This window comes from Stegostoma tigrinum, chromosome 21, assembly GCF_030684315.1.
Source record: "Stegostoma tigrinum isolate sSteTig4 chromosome 21, sSteTig4.hap1, whole genome shotgun sequence".
Taxonomy (NCBI): domain Eukaryota; kingdom Metazoa; phylum Chordata; class Chondrichthyes; order Orectolobiformes; family Stegostomatidae; genus Stegostoma; species Stegostoma tigrinum.
Genome location: NC_081374.1, coordinates 55,784,581 through 55,807,972, shown reverse-complemented (window position 1 = coordinate 55,807,972; position 23,392 = coordinate 55,784,581). Strand labels below are relative to the sequence as shown.

At 51.7% G+C, this 23,392-nt stretch overlaps 1 protein-coding gene across 1 annotated transcript in view; it reads right to left on the bottom strand.

The window, feature by feature from the left end:
• Nucleotides 1–23,392, bottom strand: part of LOC132210852 (utrophin-like) — a 245,844-nt gene that overhangs the window by 209,466 nt on the left and 12,986 nt on the right. Inside the window, exon 2 of the mRNA XM_059653528.1 lies at nt 2,725–2,809. The gene's annotated coding sequence lies outside the window, so the exon portion shown is untranslated. The remainder of the gene's footprint in view (nt 1–2,724; nt 2,810–23,392) is intronic.

The following is a 23,392-nucleotide window of genomic DNA, read 5'->3' as shown; positions in this document are numbered from 1 at the left end:
ATTGAAACATTTAAGAAATGCTTCACAAATCACATATAAGGACCTGCACATCTTTGAACAATGGGAGGAAACTGCAGCACCTGGCAGAAGCCCCTCGCAGACGCGGGGAGGACATGTCAATTCCACACAGATCGTTACCCAAGACTGGAATCTCAATTGGCTCCCCAGTGCATGAGCAGCTCGAACCACTGAGCAACTACCTTGCCCAGAAGGGGTTTTATAAGCGCATACATTATTTCCATTAATAGTTGGGGTAAGACAGATCCAATCCTCTATGTCCAATCAAAATAACATATCGTAGATATCATGACAACAATCATAAATGATTTTGAATAAGTAAATCAAAAAAATAGAAATTGTTTCCAAGCCTAAATACTAGATATGGTGCAGTTAAGATGAACAGCGCAACAACAAAAAGGCCATATTTTATGTGACCATCGGGAACACTTGAAAACTTGCAACAATATAGTCACCAGTAGAGATCTGGAGTGGTTTGATGATGCACTCCTTCATACACTGGAATGAAACTCCAAAGATCACAAATTCTCCTTCAATACCGTGTTATAACAGTGACTGCATCAACCTGTGTTTATGGGCCTGACTGGAAGCCCACACAACACGCACAAACAAAAATATAATCTAAGGTGATAGGAGAAAAAAATGTATGTATGCAACGTCTTTGAAAAGCAATTATTTGTAGCAGCTGCAAGCCCATAAGGAATCTCGTTTCGCAGATTATATTCATTTGCACTGCAGGTCATGCCAGTCAGAATCAGTTTTCGTTTCATGACAGATAACTAAAATGTCCATTACAATGAACTTTGGTTGATCCGAAGATTTTAAGTATGGGCTATGTCTTGTGTGAGCTGATGGCATTAGGGGATGGAGAAGGTACATGCACTGCTGGCATCTTGACACCATTGAATGAGCAAGCGTGGACGCAAAGGTTGTAACAGGTAACAATTGGACAGGCAATTTCTTTTGAGCTCCTTCCCAGCAGGCCTGTAATACTCTAAAGCTGTGCTAGACCCTCACTTCCTCCACCTTACGTACGCTGCCTTTTCTTTTTGACAAGAAGCACCTCTGTACCCGTCATCCAAGGCTCCTTAATCTTACCCCTTCTACCCTGTCTCAGAGGAACAAATTTATACATCACTCGCAACAACTGCTCCTTGAACAGCCTCCACATGTCTGCTGCGCCCTTTCTGTGGAACAATTGCTCCCAATTTGTACTTCCCAACTCCTGTCTGACAGCATCATAGTTTCCTTGACCCCAGTGAAATATCTTCCCCTGGTAACTGCTCCTTTCCCTTTCCATGGCGATGGTAAATGGGAGGCTCTTGCGGTCACTGTCGCCAAAGTGTTCTCCCACCACGAGATCTGACACCTGTCCTGGCTCATCCCCAGCACCAAATCCAAAATGGCCTCCCGCCTCGTCGGCCTGTCCACATACTGAGTCAGGAAACCCTCCTGAACACACCTGACAAAAACGGCTCCATCCAAACCATCTGCACGAAGGAGGTTTCGATCTATATTGGGAAAGTTGAAGTCACCCACAACAACAACCCTGATACGTTTGCACTTTTCAACAATCTGCCGGCCAATGAGTTCTTCGATCTCCCAACTGCTATTTGGGGTCTGTAGAAAACCCCCAGTGAAGTGACTGCTGCCTTGCTGTTCCGAACTTCCACCCACACTGACTCAGTCGACAAACCTTCCTTGGCAACCTCAGCCCATACAACCGCAGTAGACGAGTCCTCAAAGGTTCGTTCAGCCGCCGTTATACTGTCCTTGACCAACAAAGCCACACCTCCCCCTCTTTTACCACCTTCCCAGACCTTAATGAAAGATCTAAACCCAAGAACCTGCAACATCCATTCCTGACCCTGCTCTATCCATGCCTCCGAAATGGCCACAACATTGAAGTCCCAGGTACCTATCCAAGCTGCAAGCTCACCTACATTATTCCGGATACTCCCGGCATTAAAGTCGTCACACTTCAATCCAGCTTGCTGTCTGCCAGTACACTTCTGTGACAGTGAGGTCCTGACCATGTCCTCCCTATGCTCATCCTCCTGTGTACTAGGACTACACCTCAGTTTCCCATCCCCCTTCTGAGCTCGTTTAAATCCAACCGAATGGCACGAGCCAATTTCCCACCCAGGATATTCGTGACATCACAGACCCTGGCACCTGTTAGGCAACACACCAATCGTGATTCTCTTTCGTTCCCGGCAAATCTTCTATCAGTGCCTCTAACTATTGAGTCCCCAATGACTATCACTCTCTTCCTATCCCCGCTTCCCTTCTGTGCAAGAGGGACAGACTCTGTGCCAGAGACCTGCACCCTACTGCATACCCCTGCTAAGTCACCCCCGGAACAGTATCCAAAATGGTATAGTTGTTTTTCAGGGGAGCTACTGCAGGGGATTTCAGGGGAACGACCACAGGGGAAGGTTAGTCAAGCTACACCGAGTAAACGTGCATTTTTGGCTGAAGAAACATGTGTTTCAATGTGAGCTAATGGAAGAAGCCATGGAGTCAATGCTAAACATTTCGACAATAAGACAACCATTCTTGAAAGCAGCATACAGCGTGAAAAAGAAATGAGCTGCTTTAATATCCACTTAAGATTTATGTGGAATATCAGATGGAATTTTCTTATTGACTCCATTGTGCAATCATGTCAATCTAAAAATGTTAACTGCATTAATTAATACTAACCAGAAACGGACTTTGTAGTAAATGGTTTGACGATTTTCTGTATCTGGAACATCCCTTTTCCTTCTCGAACGAAGATCGTACCAACCTGTGGTACCAAACTGTGAGTCAAACGGATGGGACACATAATCTTTAAATTCCTCATCAAAACAGTCTAATCGTATGGTTCTGTGCAATAAAAGAGAAAGAATAAACATGTTTCCCCCAATTTTGCTGATGTTTACGAACAGAACGCTCAAATTCAAAAAGTTTGGGCTGGCATGTCTGCTTCCTCCAGCCTGTTTAAACTGTTCCATTCAATGTGAAATTTGTCATAAGTTTTAGCACACAGGTCTATGTGATCTGCGCCACCACCTTCTATTAGTCATACATGCTTTCCCCCTCTTCCTGTAATACATTCCTTGAAGTGTTCAATGAGATTTTGATTTTAAATCTGATTGTCATATTCTTTTGATTCTCAAGCATCAATGAATCTGATGTTGCCGCCATTCCATGCAGTGCACAGCACGTCAAACAGGAGTCTTACTCTTGCCATGAGCACTGAGGTAGTATGGGGTCACAACTGTCTCATAGTTCGGAATGAAATTCTACATATCGGGCTTTGAAGAGTCATGCAGTTAATTTTATTTGACATGCTATTTCTTTTCTTCACAAATATGCTGGATTTAAAGTGATCTTCACACTCATTTAAAATGAATTCAATATCCAACCATCTGTAAAACTAGCATATCCAAATTTTAATTTGAGTTCAGTGTTACACAAATATATGACTTTTTTAAAAATTATGTTCGAGTCAACATTAACATTTCATTCCCTGATAGCGGGTGAACTTACTTTTAAACTCCAATTTTCCTTCGGTATTAATGGAGAGATGAGCCTTTTTGCAAGCACCGAAAGTCTCCACCAGTTTAAGCTAAAACTTGCGAAACTGTAAGTTTCACAAATATGTTCCTATTAAACACTAATTCCTATTGAAGCAGTATGAGCTAAATTCATTCAACTGGACAGCAAAAACGGTCAAGATTTTAAAAGCAAGCAACTATTTTGAAGTCACTCTTCGAACTAAATTCCATCTTAGTGTGTAAGAGTCCATAGGTTCCTCACTCTCAACGAACCATTCAACTGTCATGCAATTACTGAAACACACAGACAAAAAACATCAACGTTAACAGTCACTAAGATTTTGAGAGTGATTTGGAATTCGTATTCAATACCCCCTGGGGAAAATCTGTTCCAATCTGGATAGTACTCACTTATTACCATCCCACCTACCTTCCCCAGCACCTCCTCCCCCTCCATGCTATTTGTTTCTGAGCTCCCTTCCACCCTCCATTTCTCAGGAAGGGTCCTGATCCAAAACCTCACCTTTCTTGAGCCTCTGATGCTGCCTGCCCTGCTGTGTTCCTCCAGCTCCACAATGTGTTATCTCAGACACCAACATTGGCAGTTCTTACTATCTGGATAACTCATTCTCACCTTGTAACAAGTGATTTATACTCATTATCTTTTCAGACTACGCATGTACATGTATATACATAAATATACATATTGCACTTTTATGCCTGAACCACTAACCTAGAGGATATTTTAAAAGAGTCTCTTCATATCTGCATGAAAGAGAAATCATCAAGGTCATAACTTTCATTTCAGGAATAACTCGAACATTCAAAGTACTCACAGTCAGTGTCCCATTTACTTGACCAGTCAATTTGATGTGAATCTTTCTTCCAAGTGGAAACTATAACAGCAATTATATTTGAGAATCAAACTCTTCATTGCATCACCAATATTTCCTTGTCTGTTTGAAGCATAAGATAATGAAATAATCATGGACAGATTGGCCAACAGTGTAATTTAATGTGTGTTATGGCAACTGAAAATCACAACCATTGAAGTGATCTTTAAAAAGCTGTTGTTATACAACAGAGCACTTTTTGAGATGCAGTGATGAACATACTTCCTGAGATGCAAATAATATATGCCAAATTAATTACAAAGAATACCTTTACAATTAAAAAGAAGCTAAAAATCTCTTTACATTGCAAAGCTTGACAGATTGCTATTAGTCAATGGAAATCGTTCAGAACAATTATTTATTCCCAGATGAAAAGGAAGTGTATACATTTCATGACAACAAAATGTGAGGCTGGATGAACACAGCAGGCCAAGCAGCATCTCAGGAGCACTTTTGTCCTCCTGAGATGCTGCTTGGCCTGCTGTGTTCATCCAGCCTCACATTTTGTTGTCTTGGATTCTCCAGCATCTGCAGTTCCCATTATCTCGTATACATTTCATTTTCACATCTTATCCAAGAGAGAAAAAAAAAACACCTTCATGAATGCATTGTCAAACAAGAAGACTCACAAAAAAAGCCATTTGGCCCATTGAATATTCCTCCATCATTCGGTGAGATCATGGTTGATCTCATTACATTTATCATGACACAGCACTTCCACCAAACCCTCCTTATAGCTAATACATTCCGATCCAAGTAACATCCCGGTAAATCTCTGTTTCTGGGCCATGCCTTGTCTTTCTAAATATTTTTTCAGTCATCTGCAAATTTAGCCACAGCACATGCACCTCTTTCCTCCAAGTCATTAATAAACAAGCACAAGAGCTGTGGTTCCTTCAGCGCGACCTCATTTCTTACTGACAAGCCAACCCTGGCATCTCTGTCCATTTGTATCGGAGATAATGGGAACTGCAGATGCTTCAGAATCCAAGATAACAAAGTGTGGATCAGGATGAACACACAGAAGTAGAAGGGTCTCGGCACAAAACGTCAGCTTTTACGCTCCTGAGATGCTGCTTGGCCTGCTGTGCTCATCCAGCTCCACACTTTGTTATCTCTGCCCATTTGCCTGTTCTTTCTATCGGACATGAATCATTGGCTATTTCGTTCCCAACACTTATCCCCTAACAACCACCTCTCTGTGATACCCAGAGTGATGTATCTGTCAATTTCAATCTGCACCACAAACTCATTCACTTTGTTTCATACACTCCCTGCAATTCAATACAAGATCTTCAGTCTGGCATTTACAGCCACCCTTCTTATCTGCTGCAGCTGAAGTGAGACTCCTGACCATTTCCATACTTTTTGTCCTATTACTTGCTCTGGAAACTTTGCTGAGCACTTACCAGCTTCTAACTTTTTCCACAATTTTCCATGCAACTGAGCTCACCCACTCCACACTTTTTATTTTTACGCCCTAGCCCCAGGCCTAGCTCTGTATTTTGCGAGGATACTTGTCCCAATATGATTCTCGTCGAGCCTATAACACCAGAACGACTCCCTCCTTCCCCGTACCGATGCCAATGTCCCATGAATTCAAACACATTTCTGCCATGCCACCATTTGAACAATGTACATCTATAATTATGTTCACACCGTGCCAAATTGCTCAGATAATATAGAACATAGAACATAGAACATAGAACAGTACAGCACAGAACAGGCCCTTCAGCCCACAATGTTGTGCCGACCATTGATCCTCATGGATGCACCCTCAAATTTCTGTGACCATATGCATGTCCAGCAGTCTCTTAAATGACCCCAATGACCTTGCTTCCACAACTGCTGCTGGCAACGCATTCCATGCTCTCACAACTCTCTGCGTAAAGAACCTGCCTCTGACATCCCCTCTATACTTTCCACCAACCAGCTTAAAACTATGACCCCTCGTGCTAGCCATTTCTGCCCTGGGAAATAGAGTCGATAGCCAGAGACTATCTATGCCTCTCATTATCTTGTATACCTCAATTAGGTCCCCTCTCCTCCTCCTTTTCTCCAATGAAAAGAGACCGAGCTCAGTCAACCTCTCTTCATAAGATAAGCCCTCCAGTCCAGGCAGCATCCTGGTAAACCTCCTCTGAACCCTCTCCAAAGCATCCACATCTTTCCTATAATAGGGCGCCCAGAACTGGACGCAGTATTCCAAGTGCGGTCTAACCAAAGTTTTATAGAGCTGCAACAAGATCTCACGACTCTTAAACTCAATCCCCCTGTTAATGAAAGCCAAAACACCATATGCTTTCTTAACAACCCTGTCCACTTGGGTGGCCATTTTAATTGGAGAAAAGGAGGAGGAGAGGGGACCTAATTGAGGTATACAAGATAATGAGAGGCATAGATAGAGTCGATAGCCAGAGACTATTTCCCAGGGCAGAAATGGCTAGCACGAGGGGTCATAGTTTTAATAATCCAGAGATTATTACCATTCTGGTTCTGCTTTCTCACCTCAGCACCTCGGTGCTCATAATCCCTCAGGAGAACCTCTTTCCTCTTTCTTCCATATCAATGGTACCTGTGTGGACCACGATAGCTGGATTTCTACTCCACCCACTTCAAGTTCCTTTGTAGCCGAGATGGAATATCCTGAACCTGGGCACCAGGCAGGCAACACTACTTGCGAGACTCTCGATCCTGGTCACAACGAACAGTGTTCATTCCCCTAACTATACTACCTCTGATTATAACTACATTTCACTTTTTATCCCCTCCTGAATGTCCCACCTATACCACAGTGCTACAGTCAGTTTACTCATCTTCCCTATACCCTGCACTCTCATCCACACAGGAAGAAAGAATCTCAAACCTGTTCGATAAGATCAAAGGCCAAGGTTCCTTCTGCACTACATCCTGGATCCTTCCACCTGCCCTGTTCTTTGTCATTGGCCACTGACCGAGTTTCAGCTAGTTAATCTAAGGTGTGTGACTGCCTCCTGAAGCACAGCATTCCCTGGTAACTCTGCCCCACATGATTTGTTGATTGGTCAAAACTGAGATTCCAGTTCATCAGACGTAAGCTGGAGTATGGGGCCTGACCACTCGCCCGTCATGTAGGTACAAATCATCATCTGGCCTGGCATCTCCATTTCAATTACTTCGATCTTAATTTGATTTGAAAACATTCTGGTCTTTTAGTTTGTAGCCTGTAAATATTTCTCCGATTTACTTTCAATCTGAAAGCTACCGATAATAGATTCTTAAACCAGTAGCGATCACCAACCAATGAACCTGGTTCACCCTCTCGGTCCCTGATTCTGGCTTCAATTCACCCTGTCTCAAAAAAAAATGCTTATGAACTATCAGGCAAAAAAAGCAAGCAAATGGCACCTCTTACCCTCTGCACTGACTTACCGCATTGCCACCAAGTTCCCCAAAATATATATTCACTTGGTGCATTTCACTCGAGATGTGATCTCTTCTTCCAGAGCATGCAAAGCATACTGATCCATAGCAATATACTACCTTCAAAACCTCAGCTCTTAGCTTATTACTTTTGTGTACATTCTCAATGCTTTCTCCAAGTCCAACCACAACACATTTACTGGTTTTCCTCTGTTAATTCTCCTCCCAAAACTTCCTCCAAAAACCCAAACAAATTAGCCAGACATAATTTCTCTTTCATCAGGCTATGGTGATTCTGTTTGATTAGATTATGATTTTCCAAATGTCCTGCTATTATTTTCTTCATAGTTGATTGCCACACATTTCCAACAATATTAGACTGGTTCGGTTGTAGTTATCTTCTTTTTGCCTCTCTCCTTTTTAAATAGGGACATCACATCAGCATTTTTCCAGCCCTCAGATGCTTCTCGAGAATCTGAACCTTTTTGGGAAATTACAGTCAATGCATATACCGACTCTGAAGCTCATTGTTTAGAATCTTAGAAAGTCAACCATCACGGCGAAGAGTCCAATCTGCTTTCACTCCATTAGATTGTCTACTACAACTTCTCTCATGGTAGTGATGGTGTGGTAGTGATGTGTTTAATTCCTCCCTGTATTCTTTAGGAATAAGGGGATCCTTGAAGTATCTTCCACTGTAAAGGCTACCCTTTTCTCATTGTCGTTGTTCCTTGATTTAAAAATTAACCTGGCCATCTCAGCCGAGCATATAATTAATGGCATTACCTCTAAAACCTTCTTGGCTGAAGTGTTCAATAGAGTGCTACAACCTGAAAGAAGTAATTCTTCCCTGAATTAATAGGCAACCAATTTGAAAATGTGGCCTCTGGTCGTAAAATCTTTCACAAATGGGAGTAATCTCTACGGATATACACTATCAAGCCTCTTTAGAATCTTACATGTTGAAAAAACAAGATTTTTTCAATCTTATAAACGCCAATGAACGTAGTCCCAGCCTGCCCAACTTTCCTAAGCATAGCAATCCCCTACGCCATTTCCGAAATCAACCCAGTCAACATGAGGTGTATGGCATCCGCGGCATTCGCTCTGTGGCCGTACATGACTTGTCAGTTACCATCCTGCTGCTACGACTCTACTTCTATTTACGATGCAGTCCTCTGTCCATCCGAACAAACTACCCTTGAACACATGGGCTCTTTTCATTTGAGACACCTTACGAGCTGTACCTTATCAAATGCTTTGTTGAAATCTCAATGGACTACATCAACTGGTGGTCCTTCATCAGTAATGTTTGTTTCCTTCTCAAAGCACTGTAGCAAGTTTGTCAAGTATTATTTCCCCTTTATAAAAGGATGTTAACTCTGTAGGATGTTATAGCACACTAAGTACCCTGTTATTTCATCTTTCATTGCCGGCATGAACATCTACCCAGGTTGACCTAAATTGGCAATACTGGCTTGCTATTTTGTCGAAGTATCTTTGTAATAATGGTGTTATGTTCACAATCTTTCAATCCTCTGAGAAATTACCACAATCTAAGGATTCTTGGAAGATTATCATCAGTGCCTCCATTGTATCTGTAGCTGCATTGTTCAACATGAGAGGCTACAACTCATGATTACCCCTTGGATATTTTCTCTACTGATTGGAGTCATGTTTGGAATTCTGTGCAGTGACATTCACTTTTAACAGTTTGCTAAATACTACCAGGAACAGAAATTGTCATCCAGCTGCAACTAAACTAAAGCTTTCAGCACAGAAGGAAGTCTTTCAATTCATTATGAACCTAATAACTCCTGTAAAGGGCAATACAATTTGCCTCAGTCCATAAATGTTCTTCCTCCAACATCCTGAGATGCATCATCTGTATTTCTTCAAATTTACCACAGATTCTGTTTCAATCATCCTTTCAGCAATACGCATGACAACAATTCGGCATTCTTAGTCCCCCTGTAGCCTCCGTAGCACACGTGCATTGTTAGATGATTATTTATTTGTGTGCCTGCTTTTTTGCTCAAATGGATAAAGGTAAATTTCTGTTCTTTTGTCATCAGAGCTATTGCCTCCTCACTCTCATCTTCCTTGTTTTATCCTGTGCTGGAATATTTAATTTGTTGACATATCTGAAATATGTGGTTGAATGGATTGGGTTTTGTAACATTGCATTCCCCATAGACCATCTACCGATACTGTTGCTTGTTCTCACAGTTATTATCTTGCAGAGTGGAAAATACAGTTTGAAAGCAATGGAACATTATCGATGAAGAAGTTGATGCATAAATTGCTGCGATCTTCCAAACTACAAACTCACCTTCAATTCTTTCTCGGTCAGAGCATTGTGCCGGCGCAAATGAATCGTCTTCTCAATGGGACTTCCAAAACCATGGAATTGAATTTGCATGTTGATTTCTTCTTCCCTCTTCAGAAATGCAAAGTAGTATCGTGATGAAGCTTCCAAGGCGATGATTGTGTCCTTCAATGAACGGAAAAGTGACTCTTCGATTCACGGAAATATTTCACTACTTCTATAGACATGAAAGGCAAACATTCTCCCTACATATGACCCAGTCTCATTTTATCGTATCTTTCTGATTTTACATGCCACGGGATAATCATTGCAGTGTAACAGAAATGTTGATCATGGAAATTTATCACTGTTTTCATAAATAATGGCAAATTTTCAACATCTTGCAATTGTATGAAGGCTCAGTCTCATCACAACTCGCCTGCTGCACAAAGACATTCTTGCACTGCTTTGAATGTTAGGGCTGAAACAAAACACAATCATGACACAAATGCATCAACACACCACTTTCAACAGGATCTGATATCCTTGCCAGGCACTGGAGGGGTTGCGGAGACTGGTGAGTGGATAAAGTCGTTCCTCTGTTCAAGCAGGAAAACAGGGACTTTCCAGGAAACTACAGACTGGTGAGTGTCTCATGTCTCAAAGGTATGGGCTAATAAGGGACAGCCAGCATGGCATTATGCGGGGCAGGTTATGTCTTACCAAGTCAGTTGAAGTTTTCAAGGAGGTGACAAGGGTGATCAATTAGGGCAGAACAGTTGATAACATATACATGGATTTTACGAAGGTTTTCAACAAGGTCCCTCATGGTATGCTCATCCAGAAGATTAAGATCCATGAGATCCGTGGTGACTTGGCCTGCCCATATAAGGCAGACGGAAGCGGTGGAAGGCGAACAAAGAGAACACAGCAGGCCAGGCAGCATCAACAATGTCAGCTTTCCTGTTCCTCTGATGCAGCCTGACCTGCTGCGTTCCTCCAGCTCCACACTTGGTTATCTCTGATTCCAGCATCTACAGTTCTTGCCGTCTCAGTGGTGGAAAGCTGTTTTTCTGGCTGCAGCTCAGTGACGAGTGGTGTTCCGCATCGATGTGACTTCTGCTGTTTGTGATATATGTAAATGACTTGGTTGCAAATGTAGATGGGGGATTACTAAGTTTGCAGATGATATAAGGACCAGTGGACTTGTGGACAGCATGGAAGGTTGTCAAAGGACACAGCAAGATACAGACCAATTGCAAACACGAGCGGAGAAATGGCCGATGGAATTTAATCTGGGCAGGCATGAGGTGTTGCATTTTAGGAGACCAAGTGTTAAGGAAAGGGATACACAGTTAATGGCAGGACCCCAAACAGCAGTGATGTCCAGAGGGATCTTGGGGTCCTAGACCATAACTCCCTGACAGTAGCCACACAAGTAGATAGGGTGGTCAAGAAGGCATATCGCATGCTTGCCTTTATTCATAGGGGAACTCAGCGCAAGAGTCAGGATGTCACATTGCAGCTTTACAAGACTTTGGTGAGACCACACAGAGTATTGCATTCAATTCTGGCCGCCACATTACACTAAGGACGTGCAGGCTTTGGACAGGGTGCAGAAGAGATTTACCAGCATGCTGACTGGAATAGAGGGTATGAACGAGAGGGAGAAGCTGGAAAAACTCTTCGTTTTCTCTGGAGCAGTAGAAGCTGAGGGCAGGCTTGATAGAAGTCTATAAAATTAGGAGATACATAAATACAGCTAACGGTCAGAAAATTTCTCCCCCGGAGTTGAAGTGTCCACTGTTAGGGGGCATGCATTTAAGCTGAGAGGGGGGAAGTTCAAAAGAGATGTGAGGGGCAAATATTTCACACTGAGCATGTTAAAAGTGTGGAATACATTGCCCGGGGTGGTAGTGGATGCAGATACGATGAAAGCATTTAAAAGGGACTTTTAGTTAAGTGCACGAATATGCAAGGAATGGAGGACTATGGATTAAGGACAGGCAGAAGGGATTATTTCATTTGTTGTCATGTTTGGCCCAACATGGTGGGCCAAAGGGCACATTCCTGTTGCTGTCGTGTTCCAAGTTTTATGCTCACCTGTGTCATGATTGCAAAAAGTAGGATTGGGAAGAATTTTTGAGAAGCGTTTGTGAACATTATTTCATGTAAGGACAAATGGGATAAGGATTAGGTGACACAGCACAATCAGATCTTGGAGCCCATGATGAATCATAGGGACCTCACAAGCACCAATGATCAGAGGGATCTCAGGATCTTGATGTGCATGCCTGTTGATCCCCCAATGTAATGGACCAGGTCGTTGAAGTGGTTTGGAAGGCAGATTGGATACTTGTCTTTATTAGACTTAATATTAAGTGGTAGAGTTTCAGAATAGGCAGGGTATGTACAACACTGTTGGGCCGAACCAACATTAAGTCAACGATGAGAAAATACAGTGAGACTTGGACAACGATCAGGCTTGGCCTGATAAAGGATAAGTTACATTTGCACCATACAAGTGCTAAGCAGCAATCAGCTCCAACAAGAGAGAATATGACCATATCAAAAAAATTCCATGTCCTTACACTCACATCATCGTTACATTTATTTTTTTTTGATGTGCAAGTGCAATCCAAGCCATGCAAGGCTACGGGCCAGGTGTTGGAAATGAGGTCAGAACAATTCAGTGCTTGTTCTTGACTGTCACAGAATCTGTCAGCTTATAATGTATTTCTCCTGTATTGTAGACTACTGAGGTGCTTGGCTATCCACTAAACCAAGGTTAACACTGATCTAAAACTAAACTGGGTCAGTTATATAATCAGCAGTAGCCAGGTCCATAGTACAAACCACCCTGCTGTGGGACAGAGTAAGGCAAATCCAAGTGAGCGAACGTGGTTGGAGACTCATTCGTTGGGGGCATAGATTCTGTTGCCACATTTGAGACACAAGGGCCGCGTGTTGCTTCCCTGGTGCCAAGGTCAAGGACATCTCTGAGTGGTTGCAACAAATTCTTAAAGGGGAGGGTGAGCAGCCAGAGGCCACGGGGCACGTTGGTACCAATGACATAGGCCGAAAGAGGGATGACATCCTGCGGACTATGTGCAAGGAGTTAGCAAAGAGGCTGAAAGGCAGGACCGAGAGGGTAATAATTTATGGGTTGCCATGAGTGCCACATGTTAGTGAGCTAAGTCATAGAAAGATAGGTGAGATGAATGCATGGTTAAGGAGCTGGCACAGGGGGCAGGGTTTCCGGTTCATGGATAATTGGGACCGTTTCTGAGCAAGGGGTGACCTGTCTAAGAGGGATGGGAGGCAAGACGCTGTGAGCAGGTCAGGACGGAGGGGGCAAGTCGTTGTGAGCAGGACAGGAAGGAGGGGCAAGTCGCTGTGAGCAGGTCAGGGCTGCGGGGGCAAGTCCCTGTCAGCGGGAGAGGGCTGCGGGGGTCAGTCCCTGTCAGCGGGAGAGGGCTGCGGGGGCCAGTACCACTGAGCGCGACAGGACTGCAGGGGGCAAATCGCTGTGAGCGGGTCAGGGATCGGGGGCCAGTCCCTCTGAGCGGGTCAGGACTGCAGGGGGCAAATCGCTGTGAGCGGGTCGGGGCTGCGGGGGCCAGCCGCTGTGAGCGGACAGGGCTACGGAGGCCAATCCCTGTGAGCGGGACAGGGCTGCGGGGGCGGCAGTCCCTGTGAGCGGGTCAGGGCTGCGGGGGGGGCAGTCCCTGTGAGCGGGTCAGGGCTGCGGGGGGGCCTGCCCCTGTGAGCGGGTCAGGGATGCGGGGGCGAGCCCCTGTGAGCGGGTCAGGGCAGCGGGGGCCAGTCCCTGTGAGCGGGTCAGGGCTGCGGGGGCCAGACCCTGCGAGAGGGTCAGGGAAGCGGGGGCGAGACCCTGCGAGCGCGAAAGGACTGCAGGGGGAAAATCACTGCGAGCGGGTCAGGGCTGTGGGGCGAACCCCTGCGAGCGGGTCAGGGCTGCGGGGGCCAGTCCCTGTCAGCGGGAGAGGGCTGCGGGGGCCAGTACCACTGAGCGCGACAGGACTGCAGGGGGCAAATCGCTGTGAGCGGGTCAGGGATCGGGGGCCAGTCCCTCTGAGCGGGTCAGGACTGCAGGGGGCAAATCGCTGTGAGCGGGTCGGGGCTGCGGGGGCCAGCCGCTGTGAGCGGACAGGGCTACGGAGGCGCCTGCCCCTGTGAGCGGGACAGGGCTACGGAGGCGCCTGCCCCTGTGAGCGGGACAGGGCTGCGGGGGCCAGTCCCTGTGAGCGGGTCAGGGCTGCGGGGGGGCCTGCCCCTGTGAGCGGGTCAGGGAAGCGGGGGCGAGACCCTGCGAGCGCGAAAGGACTGCAGGGGGAAAATCACTGCGAGCGGGTCGGGGCTGCGGGGGCCAGTCCCTGTCAGCGGGACGGGGCTGCGGGGGGCGAGTCGCCGCGTGCGGGACGGGGCTGCGGGGGGCGAGTCGCCGCGTGCGGGACGGGGCTGCGGGGGGCGAGTCGCCGCGTGCGGGACGGGGCTGCGGGGGGCGAGTCGCCGCGTGCGGGACGGGGCTGCGGGGGGCGAGTCGCCGCGTGCGGGACGGGGCTGCGGGGGGCGAGTCGCCGCGTGCGGGACGGGGCTGCGGGGGGCGAGTCGCCGCGTGCGGGACGGGGCTGCGGGGGGCGAGTCGCCGCGTGCGGGACGGGGCTGCGGGGGGCGAGTCGCCGCGTGCGGGACGGGGCTGCGGGGGGCGAGTCGCCGCGTGCGGGACGGGGCTGCGGGGGGCGAGTCGCCGCGTGCGGGACGGGGCTGCGGGGGGCGAGTCGCCGCGTGCGGGACGGGGCTGCGGGGGGCGAGTCGCCGCGTGCGGGACGGGGCTGCGGGGGGCGAGTCGCCGCGTGCGGGACGGGGCTGCGGGGGGCGAGTCGCCGCGTGCGGGACGGGGCTGCGGGGGGCGAGTCGCCGCGTGCGGGACGGGGCTGCGGGGGGCGAGTCGCCGCGTGCGGGACGGGGCTGCGGGGGGCGAGTCGCCGCGTGCGGGACGGGGCTGCGGGGGGCGAGTCGCCGCGTGCGGGACGGGGCTGCGGGGGGCGAGTCGCCGCGTGCGGGACGGGGCTGCGGGGGGCGAGTCGCCGCGTGCGGGACGGGGCTGCGGGGGGCGAGTCGCCGCGTGCGGGACGGGGCTGCGGGGGGCGAGTCGCCGCGTGCGGGACGGGGCTGCGGGGGGCGAGTCGCCGCGTGCGGGACGGGGCTGCGGGGGGCGAGTCGCCGCGTGCGGGACGGGGCTGCGGGGGGCGAGTCGCCGCGTGCGGGACGGGGCTGCGGGGGGCGAGTCGCCGCGTGCGGGACGGGGCTGCGGGGGGCGAGTCGCCGCGTGCGGGACGGGGCTGCGGGGGGCGAGTCGCCGCGTGCGGGACGGGGCTGCGGGGGGCGAGTCGCCGCGTGCGGGACGGGGCTGCGGGGGGCAAGTCGCCGCGTGCGGGACGGGGCTGCGGGGGGCAAGTCGCCGCGTGCGGGACGGGGCTGCGGGGGGCAAGTCGCCGCGTGCGGGACGGGGCTGCGGGGGGCAAGTCGCCGCGTGCGGGACGGGGCTGCGGGGGGCAAGTCGCCGCGTGCGGGACGGGGCTGCGGGGGGCAAGTCGCCGCGTGCGGGACGGGGCTGCGGGGGGCAAGTCGCCGCGTGCGGGACGGGGCTGCGGGGGGCAAGTCGCCGCGTGCGGGACGGGGCTGCGGGGGGCAAGTCGCCGCGTGCGGGACGGGGCTGCGGGGGGCAAGTCGCCGCGTGCGGGACGGGGCTGCGGGGGGCAAGTCGCCGCGTGCGGGACGGGGCTGCGGGGGGCAAGTCGCCGCGTGCGGGACGGGGCTGCGGGGGGCAAGTCGCCGCGTGCGGGACGGGGCTGCGGGGGGCAAGTCGCCGCGTGCGGGACGGGGCTGCGGGGGGCAAGTCGCCGCGTGCGGGACGGGGCTGCGGGGGGCAAGTCGCCGCGTGCGGGACGGGGCTGCGGGGGGCAAGTCGCCGCGTGCGGGACGGGGCTGCGGGGGGCAAGTCGCCGCGTGCGGGACGGGGCTGCGGGGGGCAAGTCGCCGCGTGCGGGACGGGGCTGCGGGGGGCAAGTCGCCGCGTGCGGGACGGGGCTGCGGGGGGCAAGTCGCCGCGTGCGGGACGGGGCTGCGGGGGGCAAGTCGCCGCGTGCGGGACGGGGCTGCGGGGGGCAAGTCGCCGCGTGCGGGACGGGGCTGCGGGGGGCAAGTCGCCGCGTGCGGGACGGGGCTGCGGGGGGCAAGTCGCCGCGTGCGGGACGGGGCTGCGGGGGGCAAGTCGCCGCGTGCGGGACGGGGCTGCGGGGGGCAAGTCGCCGCGTGCGGGACGGGGCTGCGGGGGGCAAGTCGCCGCGTGCGGGACGGGGCTGCGGGGGGCAAGTCGCCGCGTGCGGGACGGGGCTGCGGGGGGCAAGTCGCCGCGTGCGGGACGGGGCTGCGGGGGGCAAGTCGCCGCGTGCGGGACGGGGCTGCGGGGGGCAAGTCGCCGCGTGCGGGACGGGGCTGCGGGGGGCAAGTCGCCGCGTGCGGGACGGGGCTGCGGGGGGCAAGTCGCCGCGTGCGGGACGGGGCTGCGGGGGGCAAGTCGCCGCGTGCGGGACGGGGCTGCGGGGGGCAAGTCGCCGCGTGCGGGACGGGGCTGCGGGGGGCAAGTCGCCGCGTGCGGGACGGGGCTGCGGGGGGCAAGTCGCCGCGTGCGGGACGGGGCTGCGGGGGGCAAGTCGCCGCGTGCGGGACGGGGCTGCGGGGGGCAAGTCGCCGCGTGCGGGACGGGGCTGCGGGGGGCAAGTCGCCGCGTGCGGGACGGGGCTGCGGGGGGCAAGTCGCCGCGTGCGGGACGGGGCTGCGGGGGGCAAGTCGCCGCGTGCGGGACGGGGCTGCGGGGGGCAAGTCGCCGCGTGCGGGACGGGGCTGCGGGGGGCAAGTCGCCGCGTGCGGGACGGGGCTGCGGGGGGCAAGTCGCCGCGTGCGGGACGGGGCTGCGGGGGGCAAGTCGCCGCGTGCGGGACGGGGCTGCGGGGGGCAAGTCGCCGCGTGCGGGACGGGGCTGCGGGGGGCAAGTCGCCGCGTGCGGGACGGGGCTGCGGGGGGCAAGTCGCCGCGTGCGGGACGGGGCTGCGGGGGGCAAGTCGCCGCGTGCGGGACGGGGCTGCGGGGGGCAAGTCGCCGCGTGCGGGACGGGGCTGCGGGGGGCAAGTCGCCGCGTGCGGGACGGGGCTGCGGGGGGCAAGTCGCCGTGTGCGGGACGGGGCTGCGGGGGGCAAGTCGCCGTGTGCGGGACGGGGCTGCGGGGGGCAAGTCGCCGTGTGCGGGACGGGGCTGCGGGGGGCAAGTCGCCGTGTGCGGGACGGGGCTGCGGGGGGCAAGTCGCCGTGTGCGGGACGGGGCTGCGGGGGGCAAGTCGCCGTGTGCGGGACGGGGCTGCGGGGGGCAAGTCGCCGTGTGCGGGACGGGGCTGCGGGGGGCAAGTCGCCGTGTGCGGGACGGGGCTGCGGGGGGCAAGTCGCCGTGTGCGGGACGGGGCTGCGGGGGGCAAGTCGCCGTGTGCGGGACGGGGCTGCGGGGGGCAAGTCGCCGTGTGCGGGACGGGGCTGCGGGGGGCAAGTCGCCGTGTGCGGGACGGGGCTGCGGGGGGCAAGTCGCCGTGTGCGGGACGGGGCTGCGGGGGGCAAGTCGCCGTGTGCGGGACGGGGCTGCGGGGGGCAAGTCGCCGTGTGCGGGACGGGGCTGCGGGGGGCAAGTCGCCGTGTGCGGGACGGGGCTGCGGGGGGCAAGTCGCCGTGTGCGGGACGGGGCTGCGGGGGGCAAGTCGCCGTGTGCGGGACGGGGCTGCGGGGGGCAAGTCGCCGTGTGCGGGACGGGGCTGCGGGGGGCAAGTCGCCGTGTGCGGGACGGGGCTGCGGGGGGCAAGTCGCCGTGTGCGGGACGGGGCTGCGGGGGGCAAGTCGCCGTGTGCGGGACGGGGCTGCGGGGGGCAAGTCGCCGTGTGCGGGACGGGGCTGCGGGGGGCAAGTCGCCGTGTGCGGGACGGGGCTGCGGGGGGCAAGTCGCCGTGTGCGGGACGGGGCTGCGGGGGGCAAGTCCCCGAGAGCGGGTCGGGGCTGCGGGGGGCAAGTCCCCGAGAGCGGGTCGGGGCTGCGGGGCCCAGTCCCCGAGAGCGGGTCGGGGCTGCGGGGCCCAGTCCCCGAGAGCGGGTCGGGGCTGCGGGGCCCAGTCCCCGAGAGCGGGTCGGGGCTGCGGGGCCCAGTCCCCGAGAGCGGGTCGGGGCTGCGGGGCCCAGTCCCCGAGAGCGGGTCGGGGCTGCGGGGCCCAGTCCCCGAGAGCGGGTCGGGGCTGCGGGGCCCAGTCCCCGAGAGCGGGTCGGGGCTGCGGGGCCCAGTCCCCGAGAGCGGGTCGGGGCTGCGGGGCCCAGTCCCCGAGAGCGGGTCGGGGCTGCGGGGCCCAGTCCCCGAGAGCGGGTCGGGGCTGCGGGGCCCAGTCCCCGAGAGCGGGTCGGGGCTGCGGGGCCCAGTCCCCGAGAGCGGGTCGGGGCTGCGGGGCCCAGTCCCTGTGAGCGGGTCAGGGCTTTTGGGCCAGTTTCTGTGAGCAGGACACGGCTGCAGGGTCAGTACGCTGTGAGCGGGTCAGGGCTCCGAGGGCCAGACCCTGTAAGCGGGACACGGCTGCCGGGGGCAGTACGCTGTGAGCGGGACAGGACTGCTGGGGACAAGTCACTGTGAGCAGGACACGGCTGCGGGGGGCAGTACGCTGTGAGCGGGTCAGGGCTGCGGGCGCCCGTCCCTCTGAGCGGGACACGGCTGCGGGGGGCAATACCATGTGAGCGGGACAGGGCTGCGGCTCCAATCCGCTGTGAGTAGGACAGGGCTGCTGGGCCCAGTCCCTGTCAGCGGGACAGGGCTGCGGGGGCCAGACCCTGGCCGCGGGACAAGGCTGCGGGACAGGACTGCGGGGGACAAGTCGCTGTGACCGGGTCATGGCTGCAAGGGCCAGTCCCTGTGAGCGGGTCAGAGCTGCGGGGGCAAGTCACGATGAGCGGGTCAGGGCTGCGGGGGCAAGTCACGATGAGCGCTCAGGGCTACGGGCTCCAGTCCCTGTGAGTGGGACACGGCTGCGGGGGCCAATACGCTGTGTGCGGGACAGGGCTGCAGGGCCCAGGCCCTGTGAGCGGGACACGTCTGCGGGGGGCAGTACGCGGTGAGCGGGACAGGACTGCGGGGTGCAAGTCGCTGTGAGCGGGTCAGGGCTGCGGGGGCCAGTCCCTGCTAGCGGGTCATGGCTGCGGGGGCAGGTCCCTGTCAGCGGGTCAGGGCTGCTGGGGGCAGTACGCTGTGAGCGGGACAGTGCGCGGGACATGGCTGCGGGGCCAGTCCCTGTGAGCTCCAGCTCCAGTTCCCTAACGCGGTTTTCAAGGAGCTGGAGTTGGGTGCACTTCCCGCAGATGTAGTCAGCAGGGACACTAGTGGTGACCCTTACCTCCCACATTCTGCAGGAGGAGCATTCAACTGCCCTGACCTCCGTTCCCATTATTCTAAATTCCCAAAGAGACTGTTTAAAATAAAGAATAAAAAATAAACTAGTTACCTTCTGTCGCACAGAAACTTTTTTTTTGCTTCGAGGAGGAGGATGGGTGGGAGACACTACCCGAGTAGTGTTTCGGGTAATGCAACCAACACAAATATATTCATATAAATATTATATATATGTAATATATAAAATATTATATGTATAAATATTATATACACAAATATAAATTAGTACATATATTTTCTCATTAGGTTTACCCATGCAACGAATTAAGTGACTATGTAGAGTGTTTAAAGGAGTTTAAATTGCTTACTCCCTGTGCACAATGTCCACGAGCATTCATCAAATGCCACTTTAAACAGAAACACATGAGTTAACCACAATAATAGTGAAAACAATGCAAGGTCCAATGGCTGGAATATTGAACTCTCATGTTAATGAAATAATAACTTACAACTAGCAGCAGCTAACCACTATTTCACAATACACAGTTCGAATGAGAAACACTCCACTTTCCATAGTGGAGAACAAATTTAAAACAACCATTGATCCAACTTTGTCCACGAAGACATTCTACGAATTCGGGAAATGTTTTCTGTGTGGTGTATTCCTGATGAAGTTGATGCTAATAATGAAGCATCATTTCACTGAACTCTTGAACTTCCTGGTACGGTTACAGCCAGGAAACGTACAGATTTATCACCAATGCAGCACAGCAGGACAAGAAATGAGAACCGTTACGATTCCAGCTGCTTCAGCAAGTGGAATAGTCAAACCCCAGAATAAAATCTGCCTCGCTCGATCTTTTTCCCCTTTGTCAAACCTTGTGGTCTTTCACTGAAACATAAGCACATCAGACTACAGATTAGATTTTACCAATAAAACAGAAGTTTATTACATTGAAGAAATAAAATAAACCAAAATATCAAATATAGCAGTTTCAAAAATTTCAGAACACATTGCAAAAGAAAGTTACCCATGAGAACTTTCCCCTTGACTACTCACAAACTTAAGCTTAGCCTTCCTCAGTTTTTTCACAGTCTGCAGAATTCAAACAAAATACTCGGGGTCTGAAAGATTCACAAATAATAACCCTTACTCTGAGACAACTTATTCCTTTAACTGTTCTAAACAATCGCCTTTTCTGGAGAGACTGTGCTTAATTCTGAAGTCAATGCTTAACAAACAGAGCTTGCAGTACAGAAACAGGCTCATGATGTTATCTATGTTTCACACAAGACTCTTTCTACCCCTTTTTAACCCTACCCTTTACCTCATGTGCTCCTCTGGCTTCCTCTTAAAAGTATCTGTGCTATCATTTCAGCCACTCTTCCTGGTTCAAATTTTAACCACTTTCTGGGCAAAGTTGCTTCTCCTGAGTTTCCTGTTAGATTTATTAGTGGCTATGTAGCATCTATATTAATAAAACATTCTTCTATCTGGTCTCAAGAATGAAGCTCCAATAATAGAATTACGAGGTGTGAAGATTTGATAGAGTATAAAACTTGTGCTCTTTCCCCAACATTTTCCACTGAGGAATGAACAAGGAGAGTTCAAGAGCATCCCTGTTACATCCATTGATCAGGAGACTAAAATATCCATTAAACATTCAGTCGGCATTCCACAGCAGTAACACTGATCATATTGTAGTATTCCTCAGAGAGTTTCATGACTGATTCACTGAGAAGCAATCTTGGCTGAGGTTTCTCAGTGGATATTATTCAGAATAAAGCAACATGTTGCCTTCGGCTGTATTGGAAAGCTGCTGGTAATGGAACTGTTGAAAGCATTCACACCTTTTCTGGATCCATCTTTTATTCCTGTACTTATCTCATTGCTACACTTTTTGTTCTTTACAAAAGCATTTCCTTTGTCATTTAAAACAATGCAGTCTCTGTCTCTGTAACTTCTATCTCTGTCTAATTTTACATTGTTGCATTTTTCTTGATTCATTCACAAGATGAGGGCGTCACCGGTCAGGCAGCATTTATTGCCCATCCCTTATTGCCCGGAGGGCAGTTAAGAGTCAACCACATTGCTGTGGGTCTGGAGTCACATGTAGGGCAGACCAGGTAAGGAATGCAGTTTTCTTTCCTAAAGGACATCAGTGAACCTAGACAGGTTTTTCCAACAATCGACAATGGATTCACGGCCATCATTAGATTGTTAATTCCAAATATTTATTGAATTCAAATTCTACCATCTGCCGTGGTGGGTTTCGAACCCAGGTCCCCAAAACATTACTTGGGTTTCTGGATTAACAGTCCAGCGATAATATCACTAGACCATCACCCCTCCTCCAACTTTTAGCTGCCTAGGCCCGAATCTCTGGAATTCCCTTCCCATGCCCCTCCATTTTCACTCTTTCCTCCTGAAAGCTGCCTTTTTGGCAATACTTTATGTCACTTGTCCTAATAACTACCGATTTGTAATTAAATACACTCAGTGTGGATTTGTTCACGGGTGATCACGTCTGGGTAGTACAACAGCAAAATACTGCAAATGCTGGCAATCTAAAGTAAGACCAAAACACGCTGGAAATATTCAGCACAATGGACCTATCTTTGGACTTCTGATGGCAGGTTAATGAAACATTAATTCTGTTTCTCTGTCCACAGACGCTGCCAGACCTTCTGAGCAGTTCTGGGATTTTCTGATTTCATTTGTGTCTGATGAACTTGATTCTATATTTGAATTTCATGATTCATAGAATCCCTACAGGGTGCAAGCAGGCAATTCATCCCATCAAGTCAACACCAACCCTCCAAACAGCGTCCCAGCCAACACATCCCCTATCCTATCCCTGTAACCCTTCATCTCCAATGGCTAATCCACCTAATCTACACGTCCCTGCACACTATGGGTAATTTCGCATAGGCAATTTAGCATGGCCAATCCACCTACCCTCCACATCTTTGGACTGTGGAAGGAAACCAGAGCACCTGGAGGAAGCCCACACAGACATGGTGAGAGTGTGCAAACTCCGCACAGACAGTCTCCTGAGGCTGGAATCAAACCCTGATCCCTGGTGCTGTGAGTCAGCAGTTCTAACCACAGAGTCACTATGCCGCACCAATTTGAATTGGTGTTAAAGAGGGTCAAGGAGAGTAGAGCATTTGATGCAGCTTACGGAGGTTTCAAGGTGGCTTTGGACTAGTTCACACATGATGAATTGGTCAAAACAGAAGGTGGTGATGGAATCTGAGGGAAAGTAGCAAATGGAACAAAATAAACTCAGTGACTGCAGACAAAGGGTAATGCTCACTGTAGTTGTAGTTGAAAGGTCATTTCTATTGGGATTCCACAGGGTTCAGTATTGGGTCCTTTCCCTTTCATGGTAGATAGCAAAGAAGCAAACTTAAGTGCAGGGGGCACCATTAAAAATTTGCAGATGATAGACTAAAAATGAGTGCATGGTTGATAAAGAGGAAGAAAGCTGCAGACTTGGAATATAGTAACAATGGGCTGATCGGTTAACAGAAAGGGACAAATAGAATTTAATCTGCCGGAATGTGCAGTAAGGCATTTGGGGAGGGCAAACTAGTCAATAGGATACACAATAAATGATACAATACTGATCAGCTTAGAGGCACAGCGTATGTTTCCAGATACTGGGGGGGAGCAATGAGCAGCACATGGTTTGCAACTCTATCAGCTACAAGTTCCCCTCCAAGTCATACTCT